Source organism: Cyanistes caeruleus, unplaced genomic scaffold, assembly GCF_971803275.1.
Source record: "Cyanistes caeruleus unplaced genomic scaffold, bCyaCae1.hap1.1 HAP1_SCAFFOLD_133, whole genome shotgun sequence".
In the NCBI taxonomy this organism is placed as follows: Eukaryota; Metazoa; Chordata; class Aves; order Passeriformes; family Paridae; genus Cyanistes; species Cyanistes caeruleus.
The window spans coordinates 18,311-32,067 of NW_028255930.1; the positions used below are offsets into that span (position 1 = coordinate 18,311).

At 50.0% G+C, this 13,757-nt stretch overlaps 1 long non-coding RNA gene across 1 annotated transcript; it reads right to left on the minus strand.

The window, feature by feature from the left end:
• Positions 1 to 637: 637 nt before the first annotated feature.
• On the minus strand, positions 638 to 13,255 carry LOC147646015 (uncharacterized). The gene is made up of 9 exons (XR_015282012.1): positions 10,981 to 13,255; positions 10,653 to 10,886; positions 7,827 to 10,361; positions 7,499 to 7,732; positions 4,677 to 7,207; positions 4,349 to 4,582; positions 1,530 to 4,057; positions 1,202 to 1,435; positions 638 to 910 (listed from the first exon to the last, which is right to left on the minus strand). It is a non-coding gene; the product is annotated as an uncharacterized LOC147646015 (long non-coding RNA).
• Between the last annotated feature and the right edge of the window lie 502 nt (positions 13,256 to 13,757).

Consider the following 13,757-nt stretch of genomic DNA (forward strand, 5'->3'; position numbering starts at 1 on the left):
GTCCAACGATGCATTTGGGTTTCTTCCGTCCTCTTGTGTGCCCGTGAGTAACCTTCCACGTGGATGAAGGAGATTGTGTACAGGACAATTGATTGCGGCATTGCCATTTGGCTTCACTGTCACTCAGTTGAACACGGTCCTTATCTAAGAAGGACTTCCAAGAAATGGGTAGGAGTTTTGGCTGTGAGAGGAGCAGAAAGCACATTTTCTACAGCAAATTGCTAGCTGATGCACTTTCCTCCCTGCCAAAATAGTGATTGCCATTCATCTTCCTGGGAAGAATGTAAAGACCCATTCAGAGATGCCAGGTTCAGCTGGCCTGTGGCTTTGTGTACCTCATTTCACATGTCCAATTTCAAGGGCCACTAAAAGAGGCTCATGTTTGCCTTGCTACCCACAAGTGCTGTAGGTATTTCCAGGAGAAGAGGGAAAACATCGCTGTCCTGTGGTGTGGTAGAAATGCCACCACAACTGTGATTGTGTGAGCAAAGCCAGCCAGTGCTTTTTGGGGCAGCAGCAGCAGCTGAGAGTGTGGCAGAGCGGTTGTGATACTCTTTTTAGAATCCTGCAAACGTTGTTCCCGAAACAACCCACAGCGTTGCAAATGTGCCCGAAGAAAATGCAAAGAGAACTGGGGTGTGAAAATCAAAGACTGTTTATGTGTAGAAGAAAAGGAACAAGAATGAACTACACCACATATTTACACTGTAAGAATATTGGTAACAACAACAACAACAACAACAACAACAACAAACTATAGAACCTATTTACCTGAGAACAGCTCTAACAAAACTCTATGAAACGTATTTACAGACAACTTAAACAAACTCTAAAACCTCTATCCTGAACACAACAACTGTAAAACGTATGTACAGCAGGGTGGCATCTGTGTCTGTGATGTCCCTAAGTCCTGGAAGAAAAACAAGTAGCACGGTCAGTGCAGTCAGGCACGGAAGGGTGTTCCATGTGCTGCCGGGCTGGGACACTGGCCCAGTGGGACTCTGCTGCCAGAAGGGAGCCTGGCTGGGGGCTGTGGCCCAGGCACTGGAACAGGGCTTGTGTGGCCCACAGCAAGCCCAGGCCAGGCCAGGGATGGCCAGCAGAATCCAGTGCATGGGCTAGCGTGTCCCTGAGCAGGGAGTGCCCAGCCCGGCCCCAGGCTGGCAGCAGGGGCCCCACTCTGCCTGTGGGGAGCACCTGCCTGTTCTGCTGCTGGCATCGGTCTTCATCCCAAGACCATGTCTTCCTCCTTGTCTTTTAGATCAATATCCATCTCTTCAATAGAATCTTTCGTTTCCACCTCCATCTCTTCCTCTGTCTCGTACATATCCACATCCATCTCTTCCTCTCCAGTATCCTCTCAGTCCACTTCCATGGCTTCTTCTCTATCAGTCTGTGTATCGACGTCCGTCTCCTCCTCTCCGTCTGTGCCAGCCTGCAGAGGTAGCAAAATTTCCCACCCTGTCCCACAGAGCTCCAGCCCAGCCAGGCAGCTGCGGGGTGTCCGCCTCCGTGGAATAGTACCATACCTCTTTTGGAACAAATGCAGACATCCTGCAGGGATGGAGAGCAAAATCCAAGCGATGGGGAGCTTTGGGGACTGCTGGGGGAATCAGGGAGCAGGTGGCAACAAGGTGACAGGGGTAGGCTTGGAGCAGGGTGAATGAAGAGCGTGCTGGCACAAGGAGCCAAGGGTTGTGTTGTGGCCGTTGCTGGATGCTGGAAGTTCTAGCTGGAGCGTGCACTGTGACATCACCGCCAGGAGTTCAGGCCCAGGCTGAAGTGGACAACGGAGACTGTAGAATGAATGATGGAATCCCTGGGTGCTTGGGCTTGGAAGGGACCCTAAAGACCATCTTGTTCCAAGCGGAGCGATCTTCGCCCAGAAGAGGTTGCTCAGAGCCCTGCTCCCAGCTGGCCTTGGATGTTGCCAAGGATGGAGCATCCCCAGCCTCTGTGCACAGCCTGGGCCAGTGCCCCAGCAGCCGGAGTGGAAAAGAGCAGCTTCATTAGATCCAACTTCAAGCTCACTCCTGCAGTTGAAAGGCTTCTCCTCTCTGTGCCCATCTTTCCTAGAGCTGCAGGGAGGCCTCGCCAGCCCCCTTCTCTTTCCAGGCTGAGCATCCCCAGCCCCACACGGACAGCAGTCCGATGCGTGGCAGTCAAGGCTAAAGGGTAGCAAATGGCTACATCAGGAAGTGAGAGATGGAAGCTTTTGGAGATGGAAGCTTTACCTCTAAATGTAGAAAAGAAAGAAAAGTGGAGGGGGAAATGGTGGGACTCTGGCTCTGTTCTAACTGGCGAAGATTTTCTTTTCTTCTTTTCTGTCGTGCTAACCCAAGTTTTGTTGTTTGAAAGGAGGTTTAGCAAAATATCCATCGTCTTCTCCACTGCTGAAACACTGAACAACACCTGGGCAGGCTGAGGATGCAGAGCAAAACCTGCAAATATCTACTGCTGATCGTGATCCTGGGGAATGCAGCTAAAGCCAGCCAAAAGCAATTTCTGGAAAGTCAAGCCTGCTTTACGTTTTCTGGAGTTTGGTTGTGCCAACTTCACCAGTCATTTCTAAAAAAGGAAAAGAAACTCCAAGCAAAAGAGAGAAAAACACAAAGAAACCAACCCAAAGAAACCAATCAAACAAACAGATAAAACACCCCCAATCAAACCAAAGGCAATGAGAAGTTAGGACTAGTTGTAAGGATATCACAGCAGGCGAATGGCTGCTTCCTACTTGGATCACCATCCAAAGCCACCTAGAACAACTTCTCCAAAACATATCCAACAGGACAAATGGAAAAAGTGATCCATGGCAGCTCTGCATTGTGGTGAAGGATGAGCATGCAGTGGTCCAGATTGCCCACCCTCCAGGCTGCTGTTTGCTCTGCTGAAAGACTCTTGCAGGACTGTGGCCCCTCTCCATGCAATGGAAATCATTGCCACAGCTCTCAGTTGAGGCACTGGCATTTCCAGAGCCAGATTCAGGCACAATCCTACTGCCTGCTGAGCATCTGGGAAAGGTGCTGAGCATCTTCAGGCCTACAAGCACAAAAGAGCTCAGGCTCTCCCCGAACTGGGTTTTCAGGGCAGCTTTCCATATCTCTGCAAGATTTCTTCATCCCTCAACACGTCTGACTTTATTATGTCCAACGATGCATTTGGGTTTCTTCCGTCCTCTTGTGTGCCCGTGAGTAACCTTCCACGTGGATGAAGGAGATTGTGTACAGGACAATTGATTGCGGCATTGCCATTTGGCTTCACTGTCACTCAGTTGAACACGGTCCTTATCTAAGAAGGACTTCCAAGAAATGGGTAGGAGTTTTGGCTGTGAGAGGAGCAGAAAGCACATTTTCTACAGCAAATTGCTAGCTGATGCACTTTCCTCCCTGCCAAAATAGTGATTGCCATTCATCTTCCTGGGAAGAATGTAAAGACCCATTCAGAGATGCCAGGTTCAGCTGGCCTGTGGCTTTGTGTGCGTCATTTCACATGTCCAATTTCAAGGGCCACTAAAAGAGGCTCATGTTTGCCTTGCTACCCACAAGTGCTGTAGGTATTTCCAGGAGAAGAGGGAAAACATCGCTGTCCTGTGGTGTGGTAGAAATGCCACCACAACTGTGATTGTGTGAGCAAAGCCAGCCAGTGCTTTTTGGGGCAGCAGCAGCAGCTGAGAGTGTGGCAGAGCGGTTTTGATACTCTTTTTAGAGTCCTGCAAACATTGTTCCCGAAACAACCCACAGCTTTGCAAATGTGCCCGAAGAAAATGCAAAGAGAACTGGGGTGTGAAAATCAAAGACTGTTTATCTGTAGAAGAAAAGGAACAAGAATGAACTACACCACATATTTACACTGTAAGAATATTGGTAACAACAACAACAACAACAACAACAACAACAACAAACTATAGAACCTATTTACCTGAGAACAGCTCTAACAAAACTCTATGAAACGTATTTACAGACAACTTAAACAAACTCTAAAACCTCTATCCTGAACACAACAACTGTAAAACGTATGTACAGCAGGGTGGCATCTGTGTCTGTGATGTCCCTAAGTCCTGGAAGAAAAACAAGTAGCACGGTCAGTGCAGTCAGGCATGGAAGGGTGTTCCATGTGCTGCCGGGCTGGGACACTGGCCCAGTGGGACTCTGCTGCCAGAAGGGAGCCTGGCTGGGGGCTGTGGCCCAGGCACTGGAACAGGGCTTGTGTGGCCCACAGCAAGCCCAGGCCAGGCCAGGGATGGCCATCAGAATCCAGTGCATGGGCTAGCGTGTCCCTGAGCAGGAAGTGCCCAGCCCGGCCCCAGGCTGGCAGCAGGGGCCCCACTCTGCCTGTGGGGAGCACCTGCCTGTTCTGCTGCTGGCATCGGTCTTCATCCCAAGACCATGTCTTCCTCCTTGTCTTTTAGATCAATATCCATCTCTTCAATATAATCTTTCGTTTCCACCTCCATCTCTTCCTCTGTCTCGTACATATCCACATCCATCTCTTCCTCTCCAGTATCCTCTCCGTCCACTTCCATGGCTTCTTCTCTATCAGTCTGTGTATCGACGTCCGTCTCCTCCTCTCCGTCTGTGCCAGCCTGCAGAGGTAGCAAAATTTCCCACCCTGTCCCACAGAGCTCCAGCCCAGCCAGGCAGCTGCGGGGTGTCCGCCTCCGTGGAATAGTACCATACCTCTTTTGGAACAAATGCAGACATCCTGCAGGGATGGAGAGCAAAATCCAAGCGATGGGGAGCTTTGGGGACTGCTGGGGGAATCAGGGAGCAGGTGGCAACAAGGTGACAGGGGTAGGCTTGGAGCAGGGTGAATGAAGAGCGTGCTGGCACAAGGAGCCAAGGGTTGTGTTGTGGCCGTTGCTGGATGCTGGAAGTTCTAGCTGGAGCGTGCACTGTGACATCACCGCCAGGAGTTCAGGCCCAGGCTGAAGTGGACAACGGAGACTGTAGAATGAATGATGGAATCCCTGGGTGCTTGGGCTTGGAAGGGACCCTAAAGACCATCTTGTTCCAAGCGGAGCGATCTTCGCCCAGAATAGGTTACTCAGAGCCCCACTCCCAGCTGGCCTTGGATGTTGCCAAGGATGGAGCATCCCCAGCCTCTGTGCACAGCCTGGGCCAGTGGCCCAGCAGCCGGAGTGGAAAAGAGCAGCTTCATTAGATCCAACTTCAAGCTCACTCCTGCAGTTGAAAGGCTTCTCCTCTCTGTGCCCATCTTTCCTAGAGCTGCAGGGAGGCCTCGCCAGCCCCCTTCTCTTTCCAGGCTGAGCATCCCCAGCCCCACACGGACAGCAGTCCGATGCGTGGCAGTCAAGGCTAAAGGGTAGCAAATGGCTACATCAGGAAGTGAGAGATGGAAGCTTTTGAAGATGGAAGCTTTACCTCTAAATGTAGAAAAGAAAGAAAAGTGGAGGGGGAAATGGTGGGACTCTGGCTCTGTTCTAACTGGCGAAGATTTTCTTTTCTTCTTTTCTGTCGTGCTAACCCAAGTTTTGTTGTTTGAAAGGAGGTTTAGCAAAATATCCATCGTCTTCTCCACTGCTGAAACACTGAACAACACCTGGGCAGGCTGAGGATGCAGAGCAAAACCTGCAAATATCTACTGCTGATCGTGATCCTGGGGAATGCAGCTAAAGCCAGCCAAAAGCAATTTCTGGAAAGTCAAGCCTGCTTTACGTTTTCTGGAGTTTGCTTGTGCCAACTTCACCAGTCATTTCTAAAAAAGGAAAAGAAACTCCAAGCAAAAGAGAGAAAAACACAAAGAAACCAACCCAAAGAAACCAATCAAACAAACAGATAAAACACCCCCAATCAAACCAAAGGCAATGAGAAGTTAGGACTAGTTGTAAGGATATCACAGCAGGCGAATGGCTGCTTCCTACTTGGATCACCATCCAAAGCCACCTAGAACAACTTCTCCAAAACATATCCAACAGGAGAAATGGAAAAAGTGATCCATGGCAGCTCTGCATTGTGGTGAAGGATGAGCATGCAGTGGTACAGATTGCCCACCCTCCAGGCTGCTGTTTGCTCTGCTGAAAGACTCTTGCAGGACTGTGGCCCCTCTCCATGCAATGGAAATCATTGCCACAGCTCTCAGTTGAGGCACTGGCATTTCCAGAGCCAGATTCAGGAACAATCCTACTGCCTGCTGAGCATCTGGGAAAGGTGCTGAGCATCTTCAGGCCTACAAGCACAAAAGAGCTCAGGCTCTCCCCGAACTGGGTTTTCAGGGCAGCTTTCCATATCTCTGCAAGATTTCTTCATCCCTCAACACGTCTGACTTTATGATGTCCAACGATGCATTTGGGTTTCTTCCGTCCTCTTGTGTGCCCGTGAGTAACCTTCCACGTGGATGAAGGAGATTGTGTACAGGACAATTGATTGCGGCATTGCCATTTGGCTTCACTGTCACTCAGTTGAACACGGTCCTTATCTAAGAAGGACTTCCAAGAAATGGGTAGGAGTTTTGGCTGTGAGAGGAGCAGAAAGCACATTTTCTACAGCAAATTGCTAGCTGATGCACTTTCCTCCCTGCCAAAATAGTGATTGCCATTCATCTTCCTGGGAAGAATGTAAAGACCCATTCAGAGATGCCAGCTTCAGCTGGCCTGTGGCTTTGTGTGCCTCATTTCACATGTCCAATTTCAAGGGCCACTAAAAGAGGCTCATGTTTGCCTTGCTACCCACAAGTGCTGTAGGTATTTCCAGGAGAAGAGGGAAAACATCGCTGTCCTGTGGTGTGGTAGAAATGCCACCACAACTGTGATTGTGTGAGCAAAGCCAGCCAGTGCTTTTTGGGGCAGCAGCAGCAGCTGAGAGTGTGGCAGAGCGGTTTTGATACTCTTTTTAGAGTCCTGCAAACATTGTTCCCGAAACAACCCACAGCTTTGCAAATGTGCCCGAAGAAAATGCAAAGAGAACTGGGGTGTGAAAATCAAAGACTGTTTATGTGTAGAAGAAAAGGAACAAGAATGATCTACACCACATATTTACACTGTAAGAATATTGGTAACAACAACAACAACAACAACAACAACAACAACAACAAACTATAGAACCTATTTACCTGAGAACAGCTCTAACAAAACTCTATGAAACGTATTTACAGACAACTTAAACAAACTCTAAAACCTCTATCCTGAACACAACAACTGTAAAACGTATGTACAGCAGGGTGGCATCTGTGTCTGTGATGTCCCTAAGTCCTGCAAGAAAAACAAGTAGCACGGTCAGTGCAGTCAGGCACGGAAGGGTGTTCCATGTGCTGCCGGGCTGGGACACTGGCCCAGTGGGACTCTGCTGCCAGAAGGGAGCCTGGCTGGGGGCTGTGGCCCAGGCACTGGAACAGGGCTTGTGTGGCCCACAGCAAGCCCAGGCCAGGCCAGGGATGGCCAGCAGAATCCAGTGCATGGGCTAGCGTGTCCCTGAGCAGGAAGTGCCCAGCCCGGCCCCAGGCTGGCAGCAGGGGCCCCACTCTGCCTGTGGGGAGCACCTGCCTGTTCTGCTGCTGGCATCGGTCTTCATCCCAAGACCATGTCTTCCTCCTTGTCTTTTAGATCAATATCCATCTCTTCAATATAATCTTTCGTTTCCACCTCCATCTCTTCCTCTGTCTCGTACATATCCACATCCATCTCTTCCTCTCCAGTATCCTCTCCGTCCACTTCCATGGCTTCTTCTCTATCAGTCTGTGTATCGACGTCCGTCTCCTCCTCTCCGTCTGTGCCAGCCTGCAGAGGTAGCAAAATTTCCCACCCTGTCCCACAGAGCTCCAGCCCAGCCAGGCAGCTGCGGGGTGTCCGCCTCCGTGGAATAGTACCATACCTCTTTTGGAACAAATGCAGACATCCTGCAGGGATGGAGAGCAAAATCCAAGCGATGGGGAGCTTTGGGGACTGCTGGGGGAATCAGGGAGCAGGTGGCAACAAGGTGACAGGGGTAGGCTTGGAGCAGGGTGAATGAAGAGCGTGCTGGCACAAGGAGCCAAGGGTTGTGTTGTGGCCGTTGCTGGATGCTGGAAGTTCTAGCTGGAGCGTGCACTGTGACATCACCGCCAGGAGTTCAGGCCCAGGCTGAAGTGGACAACGGAGACTGTAGAATGAATGATGGAATCCCTGGGTGCTTGGGCTTGGAAGGGACCCTAAAGACCATCTTGTTCCAAGCGGAGCGATCTTCGCCCAGAAGAGGTTGCTCAGAGCCCCGCTCCCAGCTGGCCTTGGATGTTGCCAAGGATGGAGCATCCCCAGCCTCTGTGCACAGCCTGGACCAGTGCCCCAGCAGCCGGAGTGGAAAAGAGCAGCTTCATTAGATCCAACTTCAAGCTCACTCCTGCCTTTGAAAGGCTTCTCCTCTCTGTGCCCATCTTACCTAGAGCTGCAGGGAGGCCTCGCCAGCCCCCTTCTCTTTCCAGGCTGAGCATCCCCAGCCCCACACGGACAGCAGTCCGATGCGTGGCAGTCAAGGCTAAAGGGTAGCAAATGGCTACATCAGGAAGTGAGAGATGGAAGCTTTTGGAGATGGAAGCTTTACCTCTAAATGTAGAAAAGAAAGAAAAGTGGAGGGGGAAATGGTGGGACTCTGGCTCTGTTCTAACTGGCGAAGATTTTCTTTTCTTCTTTTCTGTCGTGCTAACCCAAGTTTTGTTGTTTGAAAGGAGGTTTAGCAAAATATCCATCGTCTTCTCCACTGCTGAAACACTGAACAACACCTGGGCAGGCTGAGGATGCAGAGCAAAACCTGCAAATATCTACTGCTGATCGTGATCCTGGGGAATGCAGCTAAAGCCAGCCAAAAGCAATTTCTGGAAAGTCAAGCCTGCTTTACGTTTTCTGGAGTTTGCTTGTGCCAACTTCACCAGTCATTTCTTAAAAAGGAAAAGAAACTCCAAGCAAAAGAGAGAAAAACACAAAGAAACCAACCCAAAGAAACCAATCAAACAAACAGATAAAACACCCCCAATCAAACCAAAGGCAATGAGAAGTTAGGACTAGTTGTAAGGATATCACAGCAGGCGAATGGCTGCTTCCTACTTGGATCACCATCCAAAGCCACCTAGAACAACTTCTCCAAAACATATCCAACAGGAGAAATGGAAAAAGTGATCCATGGCAGCTCTGCATTGTGGTGAAGGATGAGCATGCAGTGGTCCAGATGCAGCACTGCCCACCCTCCAGGCTGCTGTTTGCTCTGCTGAAAGACTCTTGCAGGACTGTGGCCCCTCTCCATGCAATGGAAATCATTGCCACAGCTCTCAGTTGAGGCACTGGCATTTCCAGAGCCAGATTCAGGCACAATCCTACTGCCTGCTGAGCATCTGGGAAAGGTGCTGAGCATCTTCAGGCCTAGAAGCACAAAAGAGCTCAGGCTCTCCCCGAACTGGGTTTTCAGGGCAGCTTTCCATATCTCTGCAAGATTTCTTCATCCCTCAACACGTCTGACTTTATGATGTCCAACGATGCATTTGGGTTTCTTCCGTCCTCTTGTGTGCCCGTGAGTAACCTTCCACGTGGATGAAGGAGATTGTGTACAGGACAATTGATTGCGGCATTGCCATTTGGCTTCACTGTCACTCAGTTGAACACGGTCCTTATCTAAGAAGGACTTCCAAGAAATGGGTAGGAGTTTTGGCTGTGAGAGGAGCAGAAAGCACATTTTCTACAGCAAATTGCTAGCTGATGCACTTTCCTCCCTGCCAAAATAGTGATTGCCATTCATCTTCCTGGGAAGAATGTAAAGACCCATTCAGAGATGCCAGCTTCAGCTGGCCTGTGGCTTTGTGTGCCTCATTTCACATGTCCAATTTCAAGGGCCACTAAAAGAGGCTCATGTTTGCCTTGCTACCCACAAGTGCTGTAGGTATTTCCAGGAGAAGAGGGAAAACATCGCTGTCCTGTGGTGTGGTAGAAATGCCACCACAACTGTGATTGTGTGAGCAAAGCCAGCCAGTGCTTTTTGGGGCAGCAGCAGCAGCTGAGAGTGTGGCAGAGCGGTTTTGATACTCTTTTTAGAGTCCTGCAAACATTGTTCCCGAAACAACCCACAGCTTTGCAAATGTGCCCGAAGAAAATGCAAAGAGAACTGGGGTGTGAAAATCAAAGACTGTTTATCTGTAGAAGAAAAGGAACAAGAATGAACTACACCACATATTTACACTGTAAGAATATTGGTAACAACAACAACAACAACCACCACAACAACAACAAACTATAGAACCTATTTACCTGAGAACAGCTCTAACAAAACTCTATGAAACGTATTTACAGACAACTTAAACAAACTCTAAAACCTCTATCCTGAACACAACAACTGTAAAACGTATGTACAGCAGGGTGGCATCTGTGTCTGTGATGTCCCTAAGTCCTGCAAGAAAAACAAGTAGCACGGTCAGTGCAGTCAGGCACGGAAGGGTGTTCCATGTGCTGCCGGGCTGGGACACTGGCCCAGTGGGACTCTGCTGCCAGAAGGGAGCCTGGCTGGGGGCTGTGGCCCAGGCACTGGAACAGGGCTTGTGTGGCCCACAGCAAGCCCAGGCCAGGCCAGGGATGGCCATCAGAATCCAGTGCATGGGCTAGCGTGTCCCTGAGCAGGAAGTGCCCAGCCCGGCCCCAGGCTGGCAGCAGGGGCCCCACTCTGCCTGTGGGGAGCACCTGCCTGTTCTGCTGCTGGCATCGGTCTTCATCCCAAGACCATGTCTTCCTCCTTGTCTTTTAGATCAATATCCATCTCTTCAATATAATCTTTCGTTTCCACCTCCATCTCTTCCTCTGTCTCGTACATATCCACATCCATCTCTTCCTCTCCAGTATCCTCTCCGTCCACTTCCATGGCTTCTTCTCTATCAGTCTGTGTATCGACGTCCGTCTCCTCCTCTCCGTCTGTGCCAGCCTGCAGAGGTAGCAAAATTTCCCACCCTGTCCCACAGAGCTCCAGCCCAGCCAGGCAGCTGCGGGGTGTCCGCCTCCGTGGAATAGTACCATACCTCTTTTGGAACAAATGCAGACATCCTGCAGGGATGGAGAGCAAAATCCAAGCGATGGGGAGCTTTGGGGACTGCTGGGGGAATCAGGGAGCAGGTGGCAACAAGGTGACAGGGGTAGGCTTGGAGCAGGGTGAATGAAGAGCGTGCTGGCACAAGGAGCCAAGGGTTGTGTTGTGGCCGTTGCTCGATGCTGGAAGTTCTAGCTGGAGCGTGCACTGTGACATCACCGCCAGGAGTTCAGGCCCAGGCTGAAGTAGACAACGGAGACTGTAGAATGAATGATGGAATCCCTGGGTGCTTGGGCTTGGAAGGGACCCTAAAGACCATCTTGTTCCAAGCGGAGCAATCTTCGCCCAGAATAGGTTGCTCAGAGCCCCGCTCCCAGCTGGCCTTGGATGTTGCCAAGGATGGAGCATCCCCAGCCTCTGTGCACAGCCTGGGCCAGTGCCCCAGCAGCCGGAGTGGAAAAGAGCAGCTTCATTAGATCCAACTTCAAGCTCACTCCTGCAGTTGAAAGGCTTCTCCTCTCTGTGCCCATCTTTCCTAGAGCTGCAGGGAGGCCTCGCCAGCCCCCTTCTCTTTCCAGGCTGAGCATCCCCAGCCCCACACGGACAGCAGTCCGATGCGTGGCAGTCAAGGCTAAAGGGTAGCAAATGGCTACATCAGGAAGTGAGAGATGGAAGCTTTTGAAGATGGAAGCTTTACCTCTAAATGTAGAAAAGAAAGAAAAGTGGAGGGGGAAATGGTGGGACTCTGGCTCTGTTCTAACTGGCGAAGATTTTCTTTTCTTCTTTTCTGTCGTGCTAACCCAAGTTTTGTTGTTTGAAAGGAGGTTTAGCAAAATATCCATCGTCTTCTCCACTGCTGAAACACTGAACAACACCTGGGCAGGCTGAGGATGCAGAGCAAAACCTGCAAATATCTACTGCTGATCGTGATCCTGGGGAATGCAGCTAAAGCCAGCCAAAAGCAATTTCTGGAAAGTCAAGCCTGCTTTACGTTTTCTGGAGTTTGGTTGTGCCAACTTCACCAGTCATTTCTAAAAAAGGAAAAGAAACTCCAAGCAAAAGAGAGAAAAACACAAAGAAACCAACCCAAAGAAACCAATCAAACAAACAGATAAAACACCCCCAATCAAACCAAAGGCAATGAGAAGTTAGGACTAGTTGTAAGGATATCACAGCAGGCGAATGGCTGCTTCCTACTTAGATCACCATCCAAAGCCACCTAGAACAACTTCTCCAAAACATATCCAACAGGACAAATGGAAAAAGTGATCCATGGCAGCTCTGCATTGTGGTGAAGGATGAGCATGCAGTGGTACAGATTGCCCACCCTCCAGGCTGCTGTTTGCTCTGCTGAAAGACTCTTGCAGGACTGTGGCCCCTCTCCATGCAATGGAAATCATTGCCACAGCTCTCAGTTGAGGCACTGGCATTTCCAGAGCCAGATTCAGGCACAATCCTACTGCCTGCTGAGCATCTGGGAAAGCTGCTGAGCATCTTCAGGCCTAGAAGCACAAAAGAGCTCAGGCTCTCCCCGAACTGGGTTTTCAGGGCAGCTTTCCATATCTCTGCAAGATTTCTTCATCCCTCAACACGTCTGACTTTATGATGTCCAACGATGCATTTGGGTTTCTTCCGTCCTCTTGTGTGCCCGTGGGTAACCTTCCACGTGGATGAAGGAGATTGTGTACAGGACAATTGATTGCGGCATTGCCATTTGGCTTCACTGTCACTCAGTTGAACACGGTCCTTATCTAAGAAGGACTTCCAAGAAATGGGTAGGAGTTTTGGCTGTGAGAGGAGCAGAAAGCACATTTTCTACAGCAAATTGCTAGCTGATGCACTTTCCTCCCTGCCAAAATAGTGATTGCCATTCATCTTCCTGGGAAGAATGTAAAGACCCATTCAGAGATGCCAGCTTCAGCTGGCCTGTGGCTTTGTGTGCCTCATTTCACATGTCCAATTTCAAGGGCCACTAAAAGAGGCTCATGTTTGCCTTGCAACCCACAAGTGCTGTAGGTATTTCCAGGAGAAGAGGGAAAACATCGCTGTCCTGTGGTGTGGTAGAAATGCCACCACAACTGTGATTGTGTGAGCAAAGCCAGCCAGTGCTTTTTGAGGCAGCAGCAGCAGCTGAGAGTGTGGCAGAGCGGTTTTGATACTCTTTTTAGAGTCCTGCAAACATTGTTCCCGAAACAAGCCACAGCTTTGCAAATGTGCCCGAAGAAAATGCAAAGAGAACTGGGGTGTGAAAATCAAAGGCTGTTTATCTGTAGAAGAAAAGGAACAAGAATGAACTACACCACATATTTACACTGTAAGAATATTGGTAACAACAACAACAACAACAACAAACTATAGAACCTATTTACCTGAGAACAGCTCTAACAAAACTCTATGAAACGTATTTACAGACAACTTAAACAAACTCTAAAACCTCTATCCTGAACACAACAACTGTAAAACGTATGTACAGCAGGGTGGCATCTGTGTCTGTGATGTCCCTAAGTCCTGCAAGAAAAACAAGTAGCACGGTCAGTGCAGTCAGGCACGGAAGGGTGTTCCATGTGCTGCCGGGCTGGGACACTGGCCCAGTGGGACTCTGCTGCCAGAAGGGAGCCTGGCTGGGGGCTGTGGCCCAGGCACTGGAACAGGGCTTGTGTGGCCCACAGCAAGCCCAGGCCAGGCCAGGGATGGCCATCAGAATCCAGTGCATGGGCTAGCGTGTCCCTGAGCAGGAAGTGCCCAGCCCGGCCCCAGGCTGGCAGCAGG